Source organism: Vigna umbellata, chromosome 4 (genome assembly GCF_029865625.1).
Source record: "Vigna umbellata cultivar VRB3 chromosome 4, Vumbellata_1.0, whole genome shotgun sequence".
Classification (NCBI taxonomy): Eukaryota; Viridiplantae; Streptophyta; class Magnoliopsida; order Fabales; family Fabaceae; genus Vigna; species Vigna umbellata.
Genome location: NC_142168.1, coordinates 50049738 through 50064372, shown reverse-complemented (window position 1 = coordinate 50064372; position 14635 = coordinate 50049738). Strand labels below are relative to the sequence as shown.

Here is a 14635-nt window from a genome sequence, read left to right as displayed (position 1 = left end):
AATACCAAATACCACAACAATCAAAATACAAGACACATAATGCAACACCCAAATAATTTAAAGGGTATTACTGGTAGTAGAGACTAAATTAATTTGATATCTGATATAAACAATCAAACTTTATTTCAATTCCTCCAAAGTATAATTTCAAACTTACAAACTTTAAACAATATAGTCTTCACCACTTAATATAAATTCGAAATTAAACTTATAAGTCTTACACAACATATTTTTCCAATACAAATTTATTCTTTTTACAAAAATCCCTGAAAGTTTTTCCCCACATCTCTCTCATCATCTCTAAGCTTTTTCAACCGCGTCTGCAACATTATCTGTTCACATATAACATGAGTTATATGATCACAGCACAAACAAATAAGGGTAAGCCAACCATATCATACAATCATTAAACTTACTTATAATATAAATGTTTCAATCATGTATTTCTGCAATTTATAAATACCATTATCCCGATGTCATTAATTCATCATCTTTCTCATTTTCATAAACCTTCCAAGTATACCATGCTTACTCACGAAGCCTTATGGTCAGACCGCTCTCTGCCTGCTTCCTTAAGCCTTACATGTATACTATGTCTTACTTTTTGAAGCCTTATGGTCAGATCTCTCTCTGCCTGCTTCTATAAAACTTACGAATCATATGTTTATGTCAAAGCCTTATGGTCAGACCACTTTCTGCCTGCTTTCATAAACCTCGGGGTATTACTTTTCTCATATCAAGCTTTCATGGTATAAACCGAACATACTACTCCCAGTAGTAAACATCATTTCATAAGTAATGATTTCTTATATCCACTCCAACATTTCATAAAATCAACAATTCATAACCTCTTATCAACCTAACTCAATCATGTTCATTCTTTAATCATAAATTGACAATAACCCGTTTTGGTGTTAATAAATTAAACATATTGCCAGATATCATACTTCATATTATAAACTCCTTTTTCCCATAACGAGTATAACTCAACATATTTTCACCAATCAAAGGTCACAAATCAGCCAAAATACATCAACATATCTTAGGAACTACATATTAAAGTTTGGGCTCAATGTAACAATAAATGATATATAGATGAAGTTTTTACCATGATAACTTAAGAACAAAAAATAGTGTTCATCATACTTTTCAAAATTTCGAAATTTATTTCTCAACACATAGACTTCTAATTACGAATCTGAACGGTCAAATTATAGTAATATATTTTAGGAATCATATATCAAATTTTCAGGTTGATCTAACGGTCAAATAGAACAATAACAGGGGTAATTAATTAATTTACTCAATAACAGGGGTAATTAATTTACTCAAACATGCAAAACTTATTTCTCCAAGTACAGACTCTTAATTAATGATTCGAACGTCAAAGTGAAGAAATAGGTCTTAGGATTCATATATTAAAATTTTAGCTAAATCCAACGGTAAAAACAATTAAAATGAATGTTTTACCACAGTAACTCGAAAATAAGAAAATTTATAATCATGAAAACTAAATTTACACAAGTGAATAGATAACTACCATTACCAAAATTTTAACATGTTCATAACTCATATTCATGATCATAATATGTATAAATATCATATGTAAGAAAGGATTAGCTCCCCTACCATCAAAATAATCTTAATATAAAAATTCAGGGGAAACAAGAAGTTGAATCTAGCAGAGCCGGTTAGACAACTTCCCATCCTTCCAGAAAGATGCAATAAAAAAATAAATAAAACAATAAAATTTCTGGGGAAACAAGAAGTTGAATCTGGCAGAGCCGGTTAGACAACTTCTCATCCTTCCAAAAATACAATATAAATAAATAAGAAATAAGAGGTCTGGGGAAATAAGAAGTTGAATCTGGCAGAGTCGTTTAGACAACTTCTCGTCCTTCCAAAAATATAATATAAAGAGATAAGAAACAATAAAAGGTGTGGGGAAAACAAGAAGTTGAATCTGGCAAAGCCGGTTAGACAACTTCTCATGCTTCCAAAATTGCAAAAGGAATAACTAAATGTTCTAAATAATAATAATAACGTACAATTAGCATAACAGAATCAATATCACGTTTTACAACCATCAAACTTGGGTCTCATCACAGAAGCATGTTCTCATTCAAAATTCAAGATCATCCAGAAACAAAATACTCCATTTTCAAGATTTAGGATTAGACAAAAGCAAAGTATTGTATACTCAAGATTTAAGAGTGGCTTCCCTTACCTCTATTACAGACTTAATCTCCTCGTTCCCCGAAAACTTCCAGAATGTCTCCTTTGCAACTATTCTTCTAACTCTCTAATCTCAAAATTTTTCTAAAAGTTTTTGGTGTAAATTTTCAGCCTTCCCCCCTTGGCTATTTATAGCAAAAAAATTTACTATTCATTTTGACTATTCATTTTTCTATTTATTTTACTATTACAAAAATAATTTTTTATTCACAATTTGATGAATTCTGATCTCTTATGACTCAAGACAATGTGGAATACTTATCCCTTCCACAAATTAATTTTTTTTTACTATTCACTTTTTACTATTCACATTTTACTATTCACTTTTTACTATTTTTTTTTAAATCTAGTATCTGAATTACAATATTTTCAAGGGTCTTACACATAATACTTCACAGTTAAGAGAAACACAGCTAAAGCTAGACGAGCTCACTCCACAAAGGTCCCAAAAGGTTTTTCAAAAACTTGACTCTGATACCAAATGTAACACCTCGATTTCTAAGATGTCATGGGTTATTAAAAATTAGTAAAATTTAAAATTTATCATAGCACATAAACGTACTTAAAAAAAACCTTATCCAATTACATTATTTCGAGTAATAAAATAACAAAAGAAATACTCCAATTATATTGTCTTAACTTATAAAACAAAATAGTTTTAAATGAATCCCAAGGTTATTCCCCATCCTCTCTGAATTCAATCACGCATCTGGAATATCTGTAACATTATATGCACACGTATAACATAATATACGATCCTCGTCGATAATTTCATTCACAAACACACAAACACAAACATGTATAGGGTAAGCTACCGATAAAACAACCATAACAACAAGATACATACATACTAATTATATCAACCATAATGAAACACACAATAAGATACATATCTTCTTATTATACCAACCATAATCAAACACACAATGAGATACATACCTTTTAATTATATCAACCATAATCCAACACCCTATACATAGTAGTAACAATAATAGGATTCCTAATTCTGTAACATAAACAATTAAACCATACTTAATTACTCAATCCTCGATCCTTGAACTTCGATCATTGATCCTTGATCTCTAACTGTTGATATCATCACTGATATCTCACACATAGACCCTTGGTCTATCCACTCATTAGCACTCATGCTAACTACTTACTATAACCATTATAGTAACACCACTATCAACTTAACATAACATGGAACATCTCAAGTACCATGATCATCATCATAGATACACCACCATCATGATTATCTCAGTCATGAACAACACCATGAGCACCATGATACCATAATACTATAGTGGAAAGAGTCCATCTCACTCTTGTACCCTACCTTACTGATTGTAGCCACTCCTAGAGCCCACATGTAGCCTCCCCTACATATCATCTCCTTCCAATGCACACAAGGCAAAAGGAAGCACCTACCCACAAAATAGAACCATAATTTACGAGGTACAACAAGTAGTCTTATCCTTCACTCTCATGCTCATCAATCACATACTTAGGTACATCTCAACACTCACGCATGCTCCACTCTCAACCATTAGTCAAACTGACCCAAAACATAACTAGTAACCTCAATCTCTTATTATCATCATGTTCCACAGCTCCTCAGGCTTGGTTAACGCCTGTTCTAAAACAAATTTTCCATTTTTCACCAAAATGCATTGTGATATGCAATTATCACTTAAGATAATCGATTATCTTAGTGAAATTTATCCCGAAACTTCACGTGGGAAGGGATAATCGATTATCAACCCAGATAATTGATTATTCTCGAAACCACACTCACAACGAATGCGTAGATAATCGATTATAGCTAATGATAATTGATTATTGCCGAATCAAAACACATCCTAGACATGATTCAAGCATTCAAACATACATACATTAATCCTAGATCACGTGCAAACATAGTTAACATCATACATGTATTCAAGCATCACATACCTATGTAAACATTCTCAAACACATATAATACATCACTTGACTAATCCAGATCCAATCATTGACATGTTATACCCCAATAACAGGGTGCAAAAGATTCTCCGATAAAACACCAAATAGGGTTTTCAATAAGCCAAACTAACTAAGAATAATGCTTAGAAATGAGAACCAAGAGGATGGAAATTCTCTAAAACAAATCTGCTGATGTGTGGCTATTTCTCCCAAATAGATCTTCGATTGATAATTTGAACAGTCAGAATGAAGAACCATATGTATGGAACCCATTGTCAAAAAATCAATTCGATCCAACGGTGAACGACTTCACAACGACGAAAACACCAGTGCGATTTTATAAAATTCTCCAAAATAGAACTGCTAATTCGACGTTGTTTTCTCCAAAACTAGACCTTTGATTGATTATCTGAACGATCAGAATGAAGAACCATATGTCTAGAATCTACTGTCCAAATTTCAGTCCGATCCAACGGTGAAGTACTTCACAATGACGAAACCACCAATGCAAATTTTATATTATGTAGGAATGAGTTATTCTCTTCCTTTCTCTCTCACTTGGCTTTTCCCTCTCTTCAAATGACTCTAATATGCCCTAATAATCTGACTCATCTCCATAAAACAAAGTGAGACATAATGGTCCATATTATTTGACCTGTTCTATACACAGGAAATGAGCCCTATAACCCAACACTTACAATATATATTTGCATGGAAACTCCCAAGCATCATAACTTTCTTCTCCCTTAGCATCAAACCTTTTGTTGGGATAACCTAACAAAACATACATAATATATTCATAGGACAAACTTATCATAAGTATTACATAAACCTTATGCTCATTCATACACAAACTCTTACCCAACAATAATCATAGGTAATCATAATCATGTACACATGTATCAAAACAAGGATTACCGATCAAGATAATCAAGAACACATATAACATACAACCATAAACTAACAAAGGTTAGCTTCCCAATACCTTGGACAATCATAAAGTTTTATCTACAACCCTAAAACACCACCAATCTTCCTTTACACTAAGAGTTTCCCATCTCTCTCTCTTATTCTTCCAAAACGTCAATCTCTTCCTCTGTTTTTTCTCTTTGATTTAGAGTTTATAGGGTTTCTAGGGTTTCTAAACACCAAACTAACCCTTAATTAATTTCTACATTAATTAAATAAAGGTAAAAGACTCTTTTGCCCCTAGACAAAAATATAAAAATAAAAAAATAACATAACAATTATGTTCTAACAAAAATATACACTAAAGAACACTAATTTTCAAACAAAAGCCCATAGTCTCAAAACTACTTTATATCACTAGGAAAATTATTCACATATAAACTCTATCACTAGGAAAATTATTCATATATAATGAAAAACCTTCACCATTGAAATTAAGTAATGGAAAAAAAAACTTAAACTCCATCAATTGTTTATCCTAGCCATGGAAAAAAGGGATTAAAGATATTAAAATGTCAAAGAATTTAATGTTGGAAGTCAAAAGGTAATTTAACTAATTTCACAAGTTTAACCATATTCCACATTTGTCTTAACCAAAACTCCACCTTCAATGATACAATCAATCACAACTATCTCTAAATCAACCAACCAATAAAAAAAACAATTGTCAGTAACCATAAATTGTATAACCATTCTTTTAGGCATTATGTTCTTCTAAAAGGAAAGTCATGTTCATCAAATCTAACAAGAACTTTTAACCAAATTTACATATTGGGTAACCATATTTCACCTTGTCTCCAACACACTCCACTTTATTCTCTCATGCTTTCTTTTCAATTTCTAATGTCAATTTTCCTTCACTCGTCTCATTCAAACTTAGCTATTTATTTTCCAACATTTTCCTTGCGTTTTGCTCTCTTCCCTCTTTCTTTCTTTTAACATTCAAATTCTCAATCAAAATATGTTTCTATCTTTGCGACCACGTCATTTTGCTTTTGTCAAACATTCCATGCCACCTTATATAAAATTGTCATGTAGTAGTGTTGGTATAGTAACTCTAAGTTTTACGATATAGGAGATATTTTCTATGTCTACAACCTTTTGTTATAAGACAATTTTTTTTCATTATTATCCTTATGTTTTGTTGAATTTAGAAAGAGATTCATGGGACTTTTTACAGTTAATAAGAATAAACTTATGTACATTAATTTAATTAAATATACTTAAATTTATAAATTTAAGACTTGGTTAAAGTTTTTTTATGTGAAAATACTCAAATAATGATTGTACAAAAATGCAATTAAATTTTTAATTAAAATTCAATTAAAATATTTAAATTTGTGGAGACAAAATTAAAATAAATATTTTTTATTATTAATATAAAATTTACTTTTATCTAATCATAATTTTAATTTTAATTAATTTTGAATTCTTTTAGATCTTCTCAAATAAGATTTTGATTTAAGTCTTAATAGAAAAACGTGACTACCAAAAGAAAATAAAAATAAAAACACCATCAAGTATACCACTTTCAGATACAGAAATAGTACTTTGAAACTATTGAAAAATACAAACAGTCGATAATCCTTTTTAATACGCAATAATATATATTATAATTTTAAATTAAAAAATATAATTAAAATATGACTTTTTTATTTCTGATATGAATATATTTTATGTGGTATAAATATATTATTACTCTTTTCAATTTCATATTTGTTTTTGAGTACTAATATCCTCACACTCAGAACAAAATACATCCATTTAATAATTTAAAATATAATATTTTAACAATATTTATTTTAATTTTTAATTTAAAGTTATAATATATATTAGGATTAAATATTTTTTTATTTCTTAAATGTTAACGTAAAATTAAAGTTTATTCTAATTGAACTTTGATGTATTTTGGTATCTAAGTTTATAAAATGATTTCTTTTATTGCTTAATTAAATTATTTAAGATAGAGATTAATTTTAGTTTTGGATTAAAAGACTTAAAAACATATTTAATTCTATATATTACTAGTAAAAATAAAACTAAAATTCTTTAAAAGGTGTTAAAACTATTTGAAACGGCTAGAATATTTGTACATAATTGGGTGTGTTTTGATAAACAACGTTAAAAACGACGATAGCACAAGGAATTTTTATATATTAACAATTAATTTGTCAACTTTTTGACAACGCAACGTGTTAGCATTTGATTGACCCGTTTGAATTATTTTATTTTAATAAAAAGCTGACGTGAAAATGGTTTAAGGGTTCAATTTTTCATGATTCCAAAAATACCTTTATTTTGTTCTCTCTTCATTTTCTCATTCTACTCTTCGCCGTCGTTTCCAAAACCCTTGTCATTCTCGAACTCTGCCTCCTACTCTCCTAACTCCTCATTTCCTTTGCCTCCGACGAACCAAAATCTTTCCTTTTATCTTCAAGTTTTGAGCTTTTTGGTTTCATTTCATTGACAGTATTGTGTGGAATGAAATACTCCAGTCATGTTGGTGGTTCGAGCAAGGTAATTGGATTTTTCTCTTTTCTTATTTGCGTTTTCAGTTTGCCTTTTCGTTTTCGCTATTGTGTTTTCGTTTTGGGTTTTTCCCTTTTCTTATTTAGTTTTCTTTGATGGAGTTGTGTGTTCGTCATTCTTTCAAGGGTTAAATATGTTTTTAGTCCCTAAACTATTAGCCGTTTCTGGTTTTCGTCCCTCTTCCAAAGTAAGGTACAATTTGGTCCTCATTCTTTAGAAAAACGTTCGTTTTAGTCCTCAAAATTTTGTTTTTAGTTCTCGTTTTAGTCCTCAAAACGTTCATTTTTTCGACTAAAACGAACGTTTTTTAAAGATTGAGGACTAAATTGTACCTTACTTTAGAAGAGGGACGAAAACCAGAAACGGTCAATAGTTTAGGGACTAAAAACATATTTAACCCTTCTTTCAAAACCATGTTTGTGTTTTGGAGGCAGAGTTGGCTGAAGAGAAGAATAAACAAAGGAATAAAGCGCTTAGAACTCTGGAAATAGGGTGAAACATGAGTGATTTGGGTATTCAGTTGTTATAGTTAATAATGCAACATTGTACATAGATGAACAAATAAATGTATTGTACCCAATTTTGTGAATGTTAAAAAAGATGCATCTTTACTTCCCTTTATTATTGTTAATGTTAATTGAACTGTTATTCCTTTCGTGATTGTCATTGTCAAATGAGTTGTTGATTGGAATGTCAATAAACAAAGTGGCCAATGTGATTGAGTATCATCCATCAAAAATGATATGACCAATTTTTATTGCATTTCAGGCATGCCTAGCCTATTTTGACTCTTGTAATCGATTACAATGACCCTGTAAACGATTACACGTACAAAAATTTGGTTTTGTAAAAAACTTATACTACAGTACCTAGTTGTGAGAATGTCACTCCCCAAAGGCAATTTACGTAATTTTTTTATATTTCTTCAATGGATGAGACTTCTATTTAGTGTTTAAGTGTGAGTAGAGCTTGAAAACAGAGGTTTGGACAGTCCATGGTGGAGGAAAGACCCAATGTTGGTGTGATGACCAAGTTAGGTGAAGTCCTTAAACAAGTGTAGGTCATTTTGTCCCTTGTAATCGATTACAAGGACCCTGTAAATGATTACACGAAAAAAACTTTGGTTTTGGTAAAAAAACTTGTATTGCAGTACCCAACTGTGGGAACGTAACTCCTTAATTGCAATTTAAGTATTTTTTTTCATATTTCTTCAATAGATGCGACTTCTTTTTAGTATTTAAGCGTGAGTAGAGCTTGAAAACATAGGTTTGGGCAGTCCATAGTGGAGGAAACACCCAATGTTAGTGTGATGAACAAGTTAGGTGAAGTCCTGAAACAAGTGTAGCTCATTTTGTCCCTTGTAATCGATTACAAGGACCATGTAAACGATTACACGAAAAAAAAATTGGTTTTGTACAAAAAGTTGTACTGTAGTACCCAACTGTGAGAAAGTCACTCCCTAAAGGCAATTTGAGTGAGATAACATGCTATCAACTTTGACCTTTGCTGACTATTTTAATCATAACTTTTCTCACAGAGCTCCAAATGATGTGATTCTTTTTTGGCTTAAATGCTTACTTCGTCCCCATGTTAAGAGGTGGATTTCTGTTTAGTACCCAATTTTAAAAATGAAGAGATTGGGTCCCTATGTTATGAAAAGTGTACGAATAAGGTCTTGTCCGTTAAGTTGACAACAACGAGGTTAAGTCTATGCTGATGTGGCCGTACTTTTTCTCTTCTCCCCTCTGCTGTCCAGCTTTTTCTCTCTCTTGTTCAGCTTTTTCTCTCTCCTGCCACGCGCCTTCACTTCCACACTCGTATTTTTGGGAAACCATTCTTTATCCAAGCAACCTTTTACCAGCCAATGGACTTGAAGAGGTCTACCAAAATTGTGTTAATGGCAAATTGTCTAACTCTAAAATGGATGGTATTGCCTCAAATGTAGACCCTTCTATCACCAAAATTGCACAAACTGAAGCTCCAAATGGAATTTCTGAAAATTTCATCCAGTATGATAACACTGCAACTGATTTCTCATCCAAGGCAGAAATCAAGGAAGGATTAGGTGACTGCATAGGTGTGAACAATGTCACCATTTCTAAGGTGAGAGGATTTTTATTCCCTTGAATTGGTTTAATTAAATCATTAATACTATTCAAATTTAGTATTTCATCTCATGTATTTTCACAATGTTAGGAAGTAGAAGCATAAATCGTAGATCAGACAGAGCAATCAAAAGAAGGAAAATGTACTGTCAAGAGTAAGAATGCAAAGTCACCAAGCCCCAGAGGTGTTCATGCAAGTGCAATTAAAAAGAACATAGATGGAAAAGGTGAAGAGGTAGCATCTACGGTTTCCAATGGTACTTTTGCTTCAAACTCCATCCCAAGAGAGCATATTAAAAATAGATCATTGACCGACAAGCAGGCTCGACTGTCGAAGGTAAACTAACTTTTTAGTACCTTTGTTTGTTTATGAAAATTTTCATAGATGGTCAGGAATTCAAATAGTTATGTGCCCTTAGTTTCTTCTTTTATTATTTTTGATTTTGATTTATAAAAGTTACAGTTTTGGCACTCTTTGATAGTTCCTATATTTTATGCTTGAAGCATGTTGGGAAGTCTAGCGTGACAATATTTAGACGTGGTATCCTAAAGAAAGTTTACATTGTGGTGTAGAGACTGTTCCACCTGCTTTTGGTCAGTTTTATTTATGAAAAATCATATTTTTGAATATGCTTTTTTGTGCTTGTAAAGGTCTGTCTCAGTCACATGGCATGCCAAGTTGGTGATGGAATTGCAGGTTTAGACGAAGTCACCTTTCTTTACAGGCTAATGCTTGGTGCTTGCCCCAAGAGCTATGGTGTTAACGTTGCTCGGATAGCTGGTACGTTTTTGTTGTTTTGAAATATAATAAACATGGATTGTGCTCCTCTATAGTAAGTGGTATACTTTCAGACGGTAAACTAATAACCTCGTAGTTATAACACCTGAATTGTATTTTATAACAATTTCAACCAATAATTTTCCAATCAATAGTTATATCCTTGCACTTGCCTCTAAAGTGCACTAAATTTAGAGGAGACAAATCTACATTGGTAGTCAGCATGTTCTCATCCAATATAGGCAGTTCACTAATTGTTGGTTCATTGAATTTTAAGATTAAACATAAGGTTGAACTATAAGGTTGGTTTAGTAGTAAAAGTTGGAAGAGTGGGAGAGATTGTGGGTTCAATTTTTCCACTAATATTTGGAAACCATAAGATTGGTTTGAAAGGTTTGAAAAGGAGAATGAGAGAGGTTGTAGATTTAACTCTTCCACTAACAAATAACATTTGCAGATAAAAAAAATATATTATCAAACTAAGTTGTGTCTATACATGACTTTTGGATCGTACTGGAAAACTGTTAAATCAGTGTGTTTGATTATTAACAAATGTGTTATGCCTTATTTTATCATGAAGCAAAATAATTTAATTTCAGGACTTCCAACTTCTGTGCTTCAGAAAGCTGCTTCCAAATCTAGAGAATTTGAGGCTAGTTATGGTAAATGTAGAAAGGTGTCTTTTGAAACAAACTCTCCCAATAAAACTAAGTTGCACGCGATCGACAACAAGACGTGCTTCTGTCAGCACCTGAACTGCATTCCGAGTAATCACTTTCCATTACAACTCCTTCAACCGTTATCTTTGTTCTTTCGTTTGACTCTTCTTCTTCCTCCCTTTAAAAGTACATTATTTTAATAATAACACTAATCATATAAAACAACTTTTCTATACAAGAGAGAGAAAAAATTGAATAAGAGAGAGAAAAAGCTAGACAACAAAGGAGAGAAGAGAAAAAGTACGGCCACATCATTATAAACTTAACGTAGTTGTTGTTAACTTAATAAACAGGACCTTATTCATACACTTTTCATAACGATCTTTCAAATGAATATTAACTCATAATTTTTAGACCACTTTAGTATATGTAGTTAATTTCCCCAAAACAACGTTTTTCTAAGCTTCCTAAATGAGTTTACTTTCAAGTTATTGTTTCATGTTTGTTATTTTATTCAATTTTATTTTATTTCTTTATAAAATGTCCATAATTCAAGGTAAAATAGTAGTATAATTAATGTGTGATGTGATTCTTTTTTTTAGTCACCAACACTCAATAGAATTGGATCTTTTTTTTTAGGCACCAACACTTAAGCCTATCAAGGTCGCTTACATAATCAATTTTTGTACCAACCACCCATAACCAAATAAAGGTTTCAATATATATGGTCAAACAACAATAGGAAAAAACGTATGATACTAGATCAAAAGTGAAATTTTATACATATAATATATTATCAGTACATATTACCCAACATTTATAATCATAATCTTTTGTATACAAAAAACATGTACAAGGCTCATACAATGTTAATATCTAGGAAACTAATGAAGTACAATTGAAAACCTATAAAATCGTAAGTGTTGCAACACTTGTTGTCTTTGCACGTTCTCATTGTCTAGAATCCAGTCATACATATTTTTGTCTAAATACTTGCAGCTGCTCTTGAAATCAACACAAGCCACTTTAAGAAATTAACACAAGCTACTTTAAGAAATTAACACAATACCATATATGAACATAAGCCACATTACAAAGTTGCAATTAATTATATGAAATTAACTTTCAACTACACAAATCTCATAATGATTTATTCACCAAGCGTTTCAATTGCTTTTCAAACAAACTCAGTTACTACATTTCCCTCAAACTCCAATATCCACAGCATAAAAATAACCATGCAAAAATCCCTTTTCTCACCAAACAAACCTCAAACCTTGGAGAAAGAAGACACCTTTACTCGTTGATGGAAAGCGCGAGAGAGGCGGAGAGGCGGAATGCTACAATGTTAAGGCAGGTCACCTTCGAGCTCGCAATGGATGGATGAGAAAGTAAGGACAAATCGTGAGAGAGAAGGAGAAAATAACGCGACACAAACGAAAAGAGAGAGGAAGAAAGGGGAAAATGTCGGCATAGAGAAGCGAGAACGGTAATGGAACCAAGTTTGTCGATGATGGAGAAAGGAAGAACGAGACGGGTAGATGAGGGAGACAAAGTGAGAGCTTTGGTGGAAAGAGAGTGGGAGCTTTCGCGAGAGATGAAGAAGATAAAGAACGTAGGGATTTTCTCAAATAAAACCGTAGAACCCCTTTCTTCTTTTGAAAATGCCCTCCATGTAACATTATTGCTTTTAAAAAAAATTAAAATGGACTAATCCCATCTCATCACTTGACGTTGTCAAAAGGTTGACAAAAAATAATTGTTAAAGAAACGTGACTACCAAAAGAAAAATAAAAATAAAAACACCATCAAGTATACCACTTTCAGATACAAAAATAGTACTTTGAAACTATTGAGAAATAAAAACAGTCGATAATCCTTTTTAATAATGCAATAATATATATTATAATTTTAAATTAAAAAATAAAATTAAAATATGACTTTTTTATTTCTGATATGAATATATTTTATGTGGTGTAAATATATTATTACTCTTTTCAATTTCATATTTGTTTTTGAGTACTAATATCCTCAAACAAAATACATTCATTTAATAATTTAAAATATGATATTTTAACAATATTTATTTTAATTTTAATTTAAAGTTATAATATATATTAGGATTAAATATTTTTTTATTTCTTAATTTTTAACGTAAAAATAAAATTTATTCTTATTGAAACTTTGATGTATTTTGGTATCTAAATTTATAAAATGGTTTTTTTATTGCTTAATTAAGTTATTTAATATAGAGATTAATTTTAGTTTTGATTAAAGGTAAGAACCTATAAAATAGAGTATTAGAGTAGATAGCTATATTAAAATAATGAGATCGAGTATTTTATTTTAAAATAATCTTATAATATTAATAGAATTTTATAAAGCTCATTTCATTATTTAAAACATTGTTTATCTCTCTAAACTCTTTCCTCTTCGTTCTCTCTCACTTCTTTGTATTCTTTCTCATTATTAGACTATCTATTCGACGATCAGAAAGTGTCTAGGCGATCCTGGCGTCGAGGGCTATAATTCCTACTGATCAATTTCTTGATTTGAGTCGGTAAGTTTCGTTCCTCTTTTCTAGGTTTTCCCTTAAATTTGTGATTATGCAAATTTTCTGTCTTTGCATGAGAATTGTGTCTCTCTTTCTTGAGTCTTAGCTCAATTTAGGTTTTAAGGTTGGTTTCCTATCACCAATCGCTGATTTGTAGGGTTTTTTAGAGCTTCCTTGCGGTGCAAGCATCAATAGGGGTTTTCTAGAGCTTTGCATCGTTTCTCTAAGGTAAGGGAAGCTAGATTATTGTTTTAATTTGTGATTTGGTGTGGATGTGTGATTACTCTGTGTTTATTGTAGCGATTGGACTAAATTTAGGTTTTTAGAGTAAATATACTATGTATAACTTGACACATTTTAAAGATATATTGAGGAACTATGATATTGAAATGAATTGAATGATGCTTGATGTGTTATTTACTATATGGAATGTTGGAAATCTATTAGAGAGTGATCAGTTAAGAATTGAAGTGATTTATACTTGTTTAAGTTAGTTTTTGAGGAAGTGGGGTAGTGAAATTTTGAATTACGAGTTGGGTAGTGAATTGGTGAGTTGGAATAGGCTAGGCAGGTTAATTGGGACTTTCTTGAGTCCCTAAGTTGCTGAAAATGGTAGCAAAAGTGGTAGAACGTGATTTAGGTCAATAAGTTGATGAATTGGATGTTTTAGAGCAGAAATTTGTTAGTAAACACTTTAGAATGGGGTTAGGAAGGTTCAAACACACTTAGTCAAGTACAATTAGGTATATAACACAATTTAGGAGGGTTAGAAGTTGGGGAAAATAGTTGGAATTGGTAAATTTGGTGTATGTTGCGTAATTTTGCAGACTTGGTGCTGTAG

At 31.3% G+C, this 14635-nt stretch overlaps 1 pseudogene; it reads left to right on the top strand.

Moving 5' to 3' along the window:
* Positions 1 to 9414: 9414 nt before the first annotated feature.
* Positions 9415 to 14635, top strand: LOC124836848 (uncharacterized; annotated as a pseudogene).